We start from the raw sequence: 12,658 nt of genomic DNA on the forward strand, positions 1-12,658 counted from the left end.
GCCTTCACCTCTCAAAATGATTACAAGTATGGGCCATGATCCCTGGCCTAATTTTTTAAGCTGATAAACAATACATACAATATTTAATTATATTGTATGGCCTAGTTTTTTTAAGCTGATAAAGGTAACACACCAGTACCTTTTGGGGGAAAAGCTTTCAAGCAAAGCAGTCATTTTTGGTAGAAATCATAGAAGATGCTATCATGGTGAAATGGTGTAACTAATCCAGAACAATTCATAATCTCTTTCTCAGATCTTCGCTCAAATCAGCTTCATGCACAAACATTCCTGACCCTCACTTCAGTAATACACTTTTTCCTCTCTCTCTTTTTCACTTTCTCCCTGTAGCTGTTTTTTTGTGACTCCCTGGCAGGAAAAGAGAAAACATGCTACTTATTGAACACTATTATGTGTCATAAACTTTGGTAAATACCTTCAAGAAGAAAGACTGAGCTAAAAGGGCTTCACTTCAGTCTAGTAGATGTACCTCACAAGGTCTTTGAACATTGGTGACAGCATTTTGGGCATGTCTTCTAGGCTGAGATGTAGCCCTTATGGGACAGACTCACTCTGAAGAAGCTCAAGTCTCACCCCAAGATCTCTGTCTCCTCTGTCTGGGGCTGTCAGGGAAGAGAGAAGCCCAGAGTACCCTGCACTTGGGGATCGGCCATAGGAGCTGCTCACCGAGTGGAGAGATGGGAGCTAGCAGCCCAGGATGGGGTCACAAGGTGAGTTCCAAACAGCTCTGTCACAGAGAGTGTCAGCAGAGCTTTGTGACATCAGTTGCAAAGAGAGAGGGCATGTGACCGAAGAAGCCCTGAGTGATGAGTCACAGCCCATTCTGAGGCAAGGGAGAAGAAAGTAGCATCCTGAGGCTCTCTTGCCTTACTAACCCATTGCATTTATTCTCAGAGGCTCCTGCCTAAAATAAAGACATTATTCCACCTCCATCTCCTTACATTCTAAGCCAGTAATATGTGTGAGTTATCATTCAAGTGCACAGAGATCTCTATTTTCTTCCTCCTTAAATGATACTTTTAATACTAATAAATTCCTCATAATTTTTACCTCACATATGGGAGACAGAAGAAATAGGGCTTCAGCACTGAGTTAATTAAAAATAATTCGAGTTATTTATTTTCCTTCACACTATAAATTTGAACAGCATTTTCATTATTCTTTGGGTGTTATAACATACATGCTTAAGCAGCCAAGGCAAGCATCTCCTTAATCTTTACTAATGATTCCAAGGAAAGGCAACTGTACTTCCTAAGGATAGTCAAAGTATGTGAAATGTAGAGGGTGAGGGAAGAAAAAGTGGTAGCTGGAGGTTCCAACATTCAATCAGGTTTAATTTATTTATTTTTGTCCCAGTATAAAATTCTATTATTTTTATTTTTTTGGTGTCTTTTTTCAGTTTTATTTTATTTTTGATTGACAAATAGTAATTTACATATTTATGATGTACAATGTAAAATTTCCATGCATGCATACATTGTGTAATGATCAAATCAGGGCAACCATCAAATTCACCACCTTAAACATGTATGATTTGTGCTATGAATATTAATGGATTAAAATGAAAATGTTTATCAGTGGTTTCCTTGCCTCAATTTGTTTTACACACACTAGTGTCTAAGGCTATGTGCTGTCCACTTGTCCACTTCAGTGGGCTTTTTCAAGTCAACTGTCTGCTCTTGGAAAGAAATATTACTCCCATCATTTTGTTCAGTCTCCAAATGTAAATGCACGATCAATTTTCTGGACAGTATAGAAAAATTACTAGACTGCAGATTGTGGTAAATTCCAAATCACAATAAACAGCAATAAAGGGTATCCACAGGCTCTTCCTTTATTCATGCATAATTATTTGTTAGCTGTGGTCATCAACACTTAGAATTCTCTAATTGACTAATCTTTCTCTTTGTAATAAATGTTAAGTATTATCTATATGATATTTATTTGAGTATGCTATTGCCAAGGAGATGAATCCTCTTTCATATATGGTAAATTATTTATTCATTTATTTTTACTGTGCACATTAATTTTTTTAATATTGTATGTCTTGCAGATTTGTGTGTCAGTTTTTTGTCTTTTAATTTTCTAATTTTAATATATTTGAATGTGTTAGTTTCTTGTTGTCTCTTTTCCATACATCAAAAACTGCCTATTCTTTGTCAAAAAATAACCCCACGGTGACTTCTGCAAGTTTGCCAGTTGTATTTTGCACATTTGAATATACAATCAATTTATTATCCATAGAATAGAAAGGAATGAATGCATTTTACCGATTAAATACCAATTAAATTTGATTCACATGTTAAAGTGCTTGAGATTTTCTACACTATTTTATAGTGTTTCCTCTGTCATTAGTCAACTTTCCATACAAACTCCAGCTCATTAAAGACTTTTTTTCTTTCTTGTGGCCTGTTTACATCTCTGCTAATACTACACTGTTTTAAATATTATATCTGAGAATATGGATATTTGGCAAGCTATTACATTTTTGTTCAGAAGAGTTTGAAATTGTATTAAACATTTATTACTTTTATACATTTTGAAAAGTAGTTTTTGTTAACTACTAAAAAGCCTGTTTTGGGGATTTCTGAATTTTAGGACTTCATTTGTAAGAGGTGACATCCAGCTGATATGGGTTATTTTTAAGAACATGTGCTACGTTTCCACTTACTCATTCTGCTTTGACAGTTGCTAATAGAATTTTTAAACTTTTTCTGTTGTGATTCTTAAATATTTTTAGTCTTATTTATTTCTCAGTTAAATTTGTTCTGGAGTATACATTTTACAAGCTATCAAATGTTTTCTCTTCATGTAACCACAGGGGATGGACACACTTTCCCAATGAACAAGTTGTGACAATACACTTGTGAAATATTGTCTATGAGGGAAGTTCATTAGATACTCGGGGCTCAGAGTATTTATTTGGAGGATGATCCCCTAGGCAGTGCTGTGATAATGAATTAAAATAATAGACTTTCAGAAGCAATACAGGAGTTCAGGAAATGCCATATTGTTTAGATAAACTTTTTAGCCACACTGAGCTATGCCTATCACATAGGTTGTTGGGATCCCTCCCCAAATCTAAGTTCTTTGATACCAGCAAAGGTGAAACATTATGAGCAGGACTTTCCAAGGATAATTTGTCTTAGGATGGCTAAAATTAACTTTTATATGTACATCATGTAGTAGGACATTTTTATGACAGGTACTAGCAATACACTGAACAAGGAGAAAGTAGAAGTGACCTAGTAGCACATGTTACTCCCTGGGCCCAACAACCAAAACGCTACTCTGCATTTGCCTGCTGGATAGTTCAGTTTTAGCATCAGGACTGCTGTGTGGGAGGAAGTATTTGTGGACAGAGAATAACAGTTCTGTCTACTAAATCCTGGAATAAATGTTTGGGCAGCACAGAATCAGGTGAATGTCTTGTGAATTGAATATAGATTTTCAGTGCAATCATTCTCACCAACTGTCCACATAAACGTGGAATGTTTTAGGACTCAGTTGCATCTGAGGATGTGGCTGTCAACTTCACGTAGGAGAAGTAGAATTTGCTGCCTTCTTCCCAGAAGGTGCTCTGTAGAGGTGTAATGCAGGAAATCTTCAGGAACCTGGCTTCTACAGGTAAAAATAACAAGATTTATTTACTTTGTCAATTAGAGGATAAGTATTTCATGGTTTTCAATGTTGTTCCATGATTTAGAATGTGGAAAGGTAATATTTTGGTGAATAATCTAGCATGGCCACAGTGTAAAATGAACCTTGTGTTTAATTCTGTTTTGTGTTTCTATAACAGAATACATGGCACTGGGTAACTTACAAAGAGTAGAATGTTGTATTAGCTCATGGTTGGAAAGTCCAAGATTGGGTAGATTCAGCTGGTGAGGGCCTGACGCTACTTCAAGTCATGAGAGAAAGGAGATAGGAAGTGGGCTTATGCAAAGAGATCACATGGTGAGGAGTGAGAATGAGTCTAGGAAGCTAAACTTGTTTTTTATATAACCAACTCTCTGGTAACTAATACAGTCTTGCAGGAGTAGTAAATTATGTACTCCCAATGGTGGCTATTAATCTATTAATGAGGGATCTGTGCCCATAACCCAAACACCTCCCAACATTGCCATATTGTTCATCAAATTTCAATATACATTTTGTTGAGTAAAAACTAACTCTACATCATAGCACTTATAATCTAATTTTTAAAAATAATGTCTAATCATTTGTACTGTTTTTGGGGTCTACACTTTAGGAAACAAATAGGAAGATCAGAGCATTGAAGATTAGTACAAAAAATCTTGGAGAATTCTAAGATAATTTCCACTTAAGAGGAGGTAATATTCTTTGGGGCAGTCTTAGCATGTCATAATATTTCTAAAACAAGCAAACAAATTAAATGAGCACGACTTCAAATATATTTATATTTAGAAAGTTTTTAACCAAACCTATATACTCTAATGTAATGTAGATATTCACTGTTTGCAAAATAGTTTACTTGGAAACAGTGCTTTGTTAATTCATTTGCATTGCTATAAAGGAATACCTGAAGCTGGGTAATTTATAACAAAGAGAGGTTTATTTGACTTATAGTTCTGCAGGCTGTACAAAAATCATGGTGCTAGCATCTGCTTCTGGTGAGAGCCTCAGGGAACTTCCAATCATGGTGGAAAGGAAAGGAGAGCTGACATGTCACATGGTGAGAGAAGAAGCAAGAGAGAGGAAAAGAAGATGTCAGACATTTTAGCAATCACATTTAACAGCAATGAATAGAGTGAGAAGTCACTCATTACTGCAAGGATACAATTAATCAGGGATCTGCCACCATGACCCAAGCACCTCCCACCAGGTTTTAGCTCCAACACTGGAGATCAAATTTCAACATGAGATTTGGAGGGGACAAATATCCAACCTATATCAAGTACTAAAGAAACTGCAAATATGAATATTACAGTTTTGATCATTGCTACGGGAGAAGGAGCTGTGTGGATGGGTAATCAATCCATTCACTTTTAAACACAAAGCCTCTACTTTTGTCAAGGTACAAAACCTCTACTTTTCCTAATAGCCATAGCAACCAATGTAAGTTCAAAACCTGTTAATAAAAGAAAATTATAGTAAACCAACTGTTAATGAGGAGCTTGTCATTTTTTGCAGAAGTTATATGGTAGAGACACTGCATGAAAGTAAGGCAGGAAGGCAATGTGGAGAAACCCTTAGCCAGATTCTAAATCTTAATCTGAGCAAGACAGTTGTCATTGGAGTAAAAACATGTGAATGCAGTGTGTGGAAAATTCTTCATATGCCATTCCCCACTTCATAGGCACATCGTGTCTCACTCTGGAACATATGAGTGTCAGGAATATGGAGAAAAGCCATATGAATGTAAACAGTGTCAAAAACCTTCATTTCTCTCACAAGAGTTTGAAGAGACATAGGAATGCACACTGGAAATGAACAATATAGTTTTACAGTTTCCCCAATTTATTTCAAATACATCAAGCAAGACACACTGGATAAAAATCCTATAAATGTAAACAATGTAATGAAACCTCCAGTTTTTCCACGTCCTGTCACATACATGAAAGAACTCACACTGGGGAGAAACCCTGTGAATGTAAGGAGTGTGGTAAAGCCTCCAGTCAGTTCTGCCACCTTCGTGACCATGAAATAACTCATACTGGAGAGAAATCCTATAAATGTAAAGAAGGTGGGAAAGCTTGCAGTTATTCTAGTAACTTTCTTTATCATGAAATAACTCATGCTGGTGAGAAACTCTATGCATGTAAGAAATGTGGGAAAGCGTTCACTATTTCCAATTCTCTTCATAAACGTGAAGAAATTCATACTGCACAGAAAACATAAGTATGTAAGGATTGCAGTAAAGGCTTCAGATGTTCTTATTTTCTTCCAAGACATTAAAAAACTCAAACTGGACAAAAGCCTTATGAATGTAAAAAAAATGTGATAAAGCTTTTAGTCATTACAGTTTCTGTCAAAAACATGAAAGATCACATACTGGAGAGAAACTCTACAAATGTGAGTAATGTGGCAAAGTATTTGATTTTCCCAGTTTTCTTCTATGACATGAAATGAACCAAACTAGGGGAAAACCCTAAGACTGTAAGAAATGTAATAAAGCCCTCTGGCGTTTTTCATTCTTTTTGAATATTTGAAAGTACTCACACTGAAGGAAAGCTTTATAAATGTACAAAATGTGGTAAGACCTTTAGTTTTTCCATTTGTATTTGGTGGCATAAAATTACCTGTTCTGGAGAATAACTTTATGAATGTGCCAAATATAGGACTGTCTTCATTTCTCACATATTAATTCAAGGACACAAGTCATACACCATGGACTGACCTCATAAATGTAAATATACACACTGGATTGAAATCCTGGTAGTTTGGAAAATACATACAGTTCTAAATTTTAATAACTACTTTAAAAGTCCTATGAAAACTTCTGCTGGAAAAATCCAGTAGATGTAAGTAATATGGAAAGCATGATGTCGCCTAATTATAATGCTTGAGAAAATTTATAAAATGAGTGAAATCTCATATGAGTTATAAGTAGATTGTGGTTATCAGTGGCTCATTTTTAAAAAGGTCTCTGGACTATGGATTTCCACTTCTTCTGCATAGAATTATGAAGGTGAGAATTCTGTAGGTACTCTTTAAGCAATAATACATAATTTTAATAGGTAGCAGTTTTTTAGCCAATAAGTAATTTTTTTCACCCAAGTTTGTTTAATGTTATATGTAAATTGAAATATATTTCCAATATGTATATAGGCTTAATTTTTATGGTTGTTTAATTATTCTGTTATTAATGGGCCATTGAAAACTGAGTTTTTGTTAAACATTGCAATTTTCTTACTGGCCTAATATGGCAAGATTCAGATATTTCCATCTTTTATTTGTATACCAAGTGCAGTGCTACTGTTTTTTGATGTAAAAAAGTGTATTTTCTTTGCTAATAAAGAGTTGGTGTTAATCTGTAAGTACACAAAATGTATTATAGAATATAGCCTCATGTGAATTATTATTTAAATATGTTGCTCTTTAATCTTTGTCATTATTTCTGGCTTTTATTTGCACATATCACTTTGAATTATGAGCAGAGATCTGTGATAGAACAATGTGTTGTGTCTAATCTGAGAAACAAAACATTCATTGTTGTATTCATTCTTACACTGCTATAAAGAAATACCTGAGACTGGGTAATTTATAAAGAAAAGAGGTTTAATTGGCACATGGTTATGCAGGCTGTACAGGAAGCTTGATGCTGGCCATCTGCTCCGCTTCTAGGGAAGCCTCAGGAAACTTACAATCCTGGTGAAAGGCAAAGGGGTTGCCAGCACTTCTCACATGGCTGGAGTAGAAGAAAGAGGAAGGGAGGGGGGCCACACACTTTTAAACAACCAAATTTCACAAGAACTCCAACATGAGAACAGCACTAGAGGGATGGTGCTAAACCATTAGAAACCACCCCCATGATCAATCACCTCCCACAAAGGCCCCATCTCCAGCATTGGGGATTACATTTCAATGTAAGCTTTGGGTGGGTACAGAGAATCCACATCATATTAAATGTCAACATTAGTTATGTTATCTGTGATGTTTTCATAAATGCCTTTAAGCAGCTCGAAAAAGTTTTCTGCTCATTATTTATTGTTTTGTTGTCAAGTGTTGAACATTTTTACATGGTTTTTGTGGATTTATTGTGTTGATCTTGTGGTTTTTTAATTTTTTCTATTAAAATGATAGACTAAATTAATTGACTTTCACATGTCAAAACAAGATTGATTTTCTGGGTTATAGTTCTCTCAGTAATGAATTATGTCTTTCTATATACTGGTAGATTCCGTTTTCTAGTACTTCTCTTGAGACTTTTTGGCATCTGTATTCAAAGATATTTATCTACCTCAATATAATATATAGTATACACTATTATCTTGCATGCACGTGTGTGTATATAGTGCATGTGCATATGTTTATGTGTGTATATAAACGTATATGTAGCCATGCATCACATAATATCAGGGATACATTCTGAGAAATGCATTGCTAGGCAATTTTATCATCTTGCAGTCATTATTATAGAGTGTACTTACACAAACCTAGCTGATACAACCTACTTCACACTTAGGCTATACCATCACACATGCAGTCTGTCATTGAACAAAATATTATATAATGTACTTAAAATATGTTGGAATTATTCTCTGGGCTGACGACTAAAACACATTACACAATCAACTGTTAAGACCACAATAATATACTATAATACATAATGCTGCAATATATTATATACTATATAATATACTGTATTATATAGTATACTATAGTATCCTATATACTAACTACAATAAATTCTCACTTTAACATCGTCTACAGGTTCTTGAAATTGTGACCTGAAGTGAAAGAATGAACTATATAACAAAACCAATTTTGCCATAGCCTAATTGATAGAAACAAGTTAAATTATCATGTCATATGTTACATTGTTTCACTTAAAGTCATAATTTTTAACAAGCTATTGACACGTTAATCCTCTTAAACTGTAAGAAAATAAATTTCTGTTGTTTAAGCCCCCCAGTTTATTGCATTTTGTTATGGCATCCTGAGCAGAATTATATACCATCTTTACCATCTTAATCACACACTGTCTTAATCATTTTCAGCATACAGTTCTGTTGCATTAAGTATATTCACAATGTTGTATAACCATTACCACTTTCCATCTCCAGAATTTTTTCATCTTTCAAACCTAAAACACTGAACCCATGAAACAGTAACTCCTCATTCTACTATACCCCAATCCTTGGAAACTGTCATTCTACTTTTAGAATGAATTCGATTACTTTAGATACATGATATGAGTGGAATCATGTGTATTTCTCATTCTAAGATTGACTTATTTCACATAAAGTCCTTAAGGTACACAGATATCATACATGTGTCAGAATTTCCACTTTTTATAAGGCTTAATAATGTTCTATTGTATGTATGCACCCCTTTTTGTTTTTCACATTATCCATTGATAGGCATATGAATTGCATTTACTTTTTACTGGTCAAAAATTCTGTAAACACTGGTGTACCAATATCTCCTTAAAACTTTGCTTTTCATTATTTTGGGCATATACTCAAAAGCAAAATTACTGGATAGTGTGGTGGTGATTTTATTTTTAAATTCTTGGATAATTCACATACTGTGTCACATGGCTCCTGTACTATTATTATACATTCCATGCAAGAGTGCACAATTCTTCTAATTTCTCTGCATTCTCATCAACCCATGTTATTTGCTAGTTTCTGTTTCTTTTGTTTTGTTTTCCTGGTTTACTTCCAAGATGTTACTTTCTTTATGCCTTTTGTCATGCTTTCCTTTAGTTCTATGAATATATTTATGTCTACATGAAAGTATTTTTTTGTTAACTCTGACATCTATTGTTGTTCCAGGCAGATTTTGTTGCTGATTATTCTTTTTTTCCCCAGTTTTTGGGTCATACTTTCATGTTTCCTTGCATTTCTCATAATTTTCATCATAAGCCGGACAGTTTAGACAATATATTGAAACTTCTCAGTGTATGCTCCCCTTCCTTAGTCTGTGTTGTCATTATTAGCTTGGTTTTCTGTTTAGTGGCTGGCTGGATTATCCTGGTGAAGTTTATTTCTGCCTCACAGCGTTAAGCCTCTCATTGACCTTCAACGGGAGGGGGAGTGGCTCAGCTTTGATTCTGTCCACAGTCTTCCAGGGATGACAGTGGTATTGGTGGGATTCTGTTCCCCTCTTGGAAAGCACTCAGATGTTAAACTGCACTAATTACTCTCTGAGGGCTATTTGCAAGAAAGTCCTGGGATAAATTTGTCCTATAAGATGATGCAAACATGTTGCTTCTTTATAGGAATACTGTCTAAGGTTAGTGTGTGATATTGTCTAGAAGTCTAATGATTTTCTCCTAGCAATGTTATTTTCTATTTTTTTTTCCTACGTACTAGCTGGCCTAGAGTCTAGGCTTTATTTTCACTAATTTCATAAATTACTTGCTAACTACTTTCAACCTCTATTTTCTCTGTCTTGAAGTTGGGGTGCCCTTTGGCTTGAACTTCTTAAAATCTGTTAAAATTGAAATGAATTTCTTTGGCAAGAGATGAGGCACTCTCTGCTTTATGACTTGCTTCATTTCACCTCAAAAAGTCTTTCTGATAGAATGCTGAAGCTTGAGTGGAGAAAACGGCAAGCTGCTTTTTGGCTGATCCTGTCTTTTGAAGAAAGTGTTCAATGGAGAGGAGGGACAGCAGCCTGATATCTTCACAGCCTGTCTCCTGGCATGGATCCACCATCTCACAAGCTGGGGCAAGGCTGATCAGTGTTCCAGTATTCTGGGCACACCATGCTTACAGTAGAGCTTCTAGTCCATCAGTAAGGATTGGGTAGGAAACAATGTTCCCATCAATTTTTTTTTCTTTCTTTTTTTTTCTTTTTTTGAGATGGAGTCTCGGTCTGTCGCCCAGGCTAGAGTGCAGTGGCGGCAATCTCGGCTCACTGCAAGCTCCACCTCCCGGGTTCACACCATTCTCCTGCCTCAGCTTCCAGAGTAGCTGGGACCACAGGCACCCGCCACCATTCCCAGCTAATTTTTTTGTATTTTTAGTAGAGACGGGGTTTCACCATGTGAGCCAGGAAGGTTTTGATCTCCTGACCGCGTGATCCGCCCGCCTCGGCCTCCCAAAGTGCTGGGATTACAGGCGTGAGCCACCGCGCCCAGCCACAATGTTCCCACCTTTTAAGCACACACACACACAGTATGTAACCTCAGTAATGGGTAGCTGGAGGTAGGAAAATAAATGTTAAAGCCATAATTTTTTCAGAAAAAGACCTCTTGCTGGAAGCTTAGGTGGACAGAGAATCTTGTATTCTTAGGTGCACAGTCTGGAGTGGTGTTCACCTCACTGAGCTGAGATGTAGAGGCAGGCAGTGTTCAGTGTTCAAACACCACAGATTTTTACACTTCTCGTGGGATTTTTGTGAATTGCCTTGAATAGATGTGCCTCATTTGCTTTTTGCCTTTAGGATATTTCTTAGAGGCTTTAAATGATTGTTTTAAAATAATTATTACATTGCACAGGGCAGTGGGTCAGCAAAGCTCCTCAGGCTGTCATGCCACCCTAGTGTAGTTAATATTCTGCCCATTTCGGAAAATGCTGTGCAATATCAGTTATTTTATTTACAAACAAAATTAATAAAAATATTTTTATGATTTGCAAAAACATATTGTGCACTTTTTAAAAACTTGATTAGTGGATTAACATCAAATTAGAAATAAATTAGTCATTTAATTTATAAACTATTAAAGTGTGGTTTTATGAGTTTTTAAGTTTACTATTGTTTATAGTGAATGTGAACATTCAAAAACAGCCTGAGATTTAGAAGTCTGCATGAAGGCTCACTCTTAAAAATTCCTGTAGCATTTAAGTCTATTTTCCTCAATATCCCAAAAGTAACAATATTATTACAGGGGGCCTTCTGTATTCCTGGGTTCCACATTCATGATTCCAACCAAGCAGATAAAAAATATTTTTGAAAAAGGAACTGTTTGTACTGTACATGTACAGACCTTTTTTCCTGTCATTATTTCTTACAGAATACAGTATCACCCCTATCTACATGGCATTACATTATATTACATGTTATAAGTAATCTAGAGATTATTTGAAGTATATAAGAGAATATGTATAATTTATATCCAAATACTATGACATTTGATATTAGGGACTTGAATATCCTTAGATTTTGATATCCATGAGACATCCTTGAGCCAATTCCTCCAGGATACCAAGAGACTAGTATATTCTTTGTAAGCCTTTTCAGCATTTATGTGAAAAAAGGTAACTAAAGCTATTCATATTTTTCTTCCCTTTGATATAAAAGGCAAGGCAACAAGGTTTACACAAAGAGAAATGCTATGCTTTTGTTTATTTAAAAATAAATCCTTCAGTTATTTTTGTGTCAGTGGGTGCTTTCCCAAATTTGTATTCTTTATTATTATTATTTTTTAGAGAAAGGATCTTGCTGTGTCACCTAGGCTGGAGTACAGTTACACAATAACTCACTGCAGCCTTTAACTCCTGGGCTCAAGCGATTCTTCCATCTCAGCTTTCTGAGTAAATGAGAGATTGATACCTTTACAATCATATTAGGTAACATTAAAAACGTTATAGTGGCTGGCCACAGTGGCTCATTCCTGTAATCCCAACACTTTGGGAAGCCAAAGGGAAAAAATTACTCGAGGTCTGGAGTTTGTGAACAGCCTGGGCAATACAGTGAGTTCCATCTCCAGAAAATAATTTTAAAAGTACCCAGGCTTGGTGGCATGCACCTGTAGTCCTAGCTAATTGGGAGGCTGAGGTGGAAGGATTGCTTTAGCCCTGGTGTTTGAGGTTATAGTGGGCCATGTCTGCACCACTCCAGCCTGGGTGACAGAATGAGATCCCCTCTCACATTCACATGATTATTTCTACTAACATTATCTTAATATTAAAGAAAAACAGTAATTCTGGTCATAAACACATATTAGTTCTTAACATGGAGGATTATATCTTAAACATGTGCATAAAATACAAATATATATTCA

This window comes from Nomascus leucogenys, chromosome 2, assembly GCF_006542625.1.
Source record: "Nomascus leucogenys isolate Asia chromosome 2, Asia_NLE_v1, whole genome shotgun sequence".
In the NCBI taxonomy this organism is placed as follows: domain Eukaryota; kingdom Metazoa; phylum Chordata; class Mammalia; order Primates; family Hylobatidae; genus Nomascus; species Nomascus leucogenys.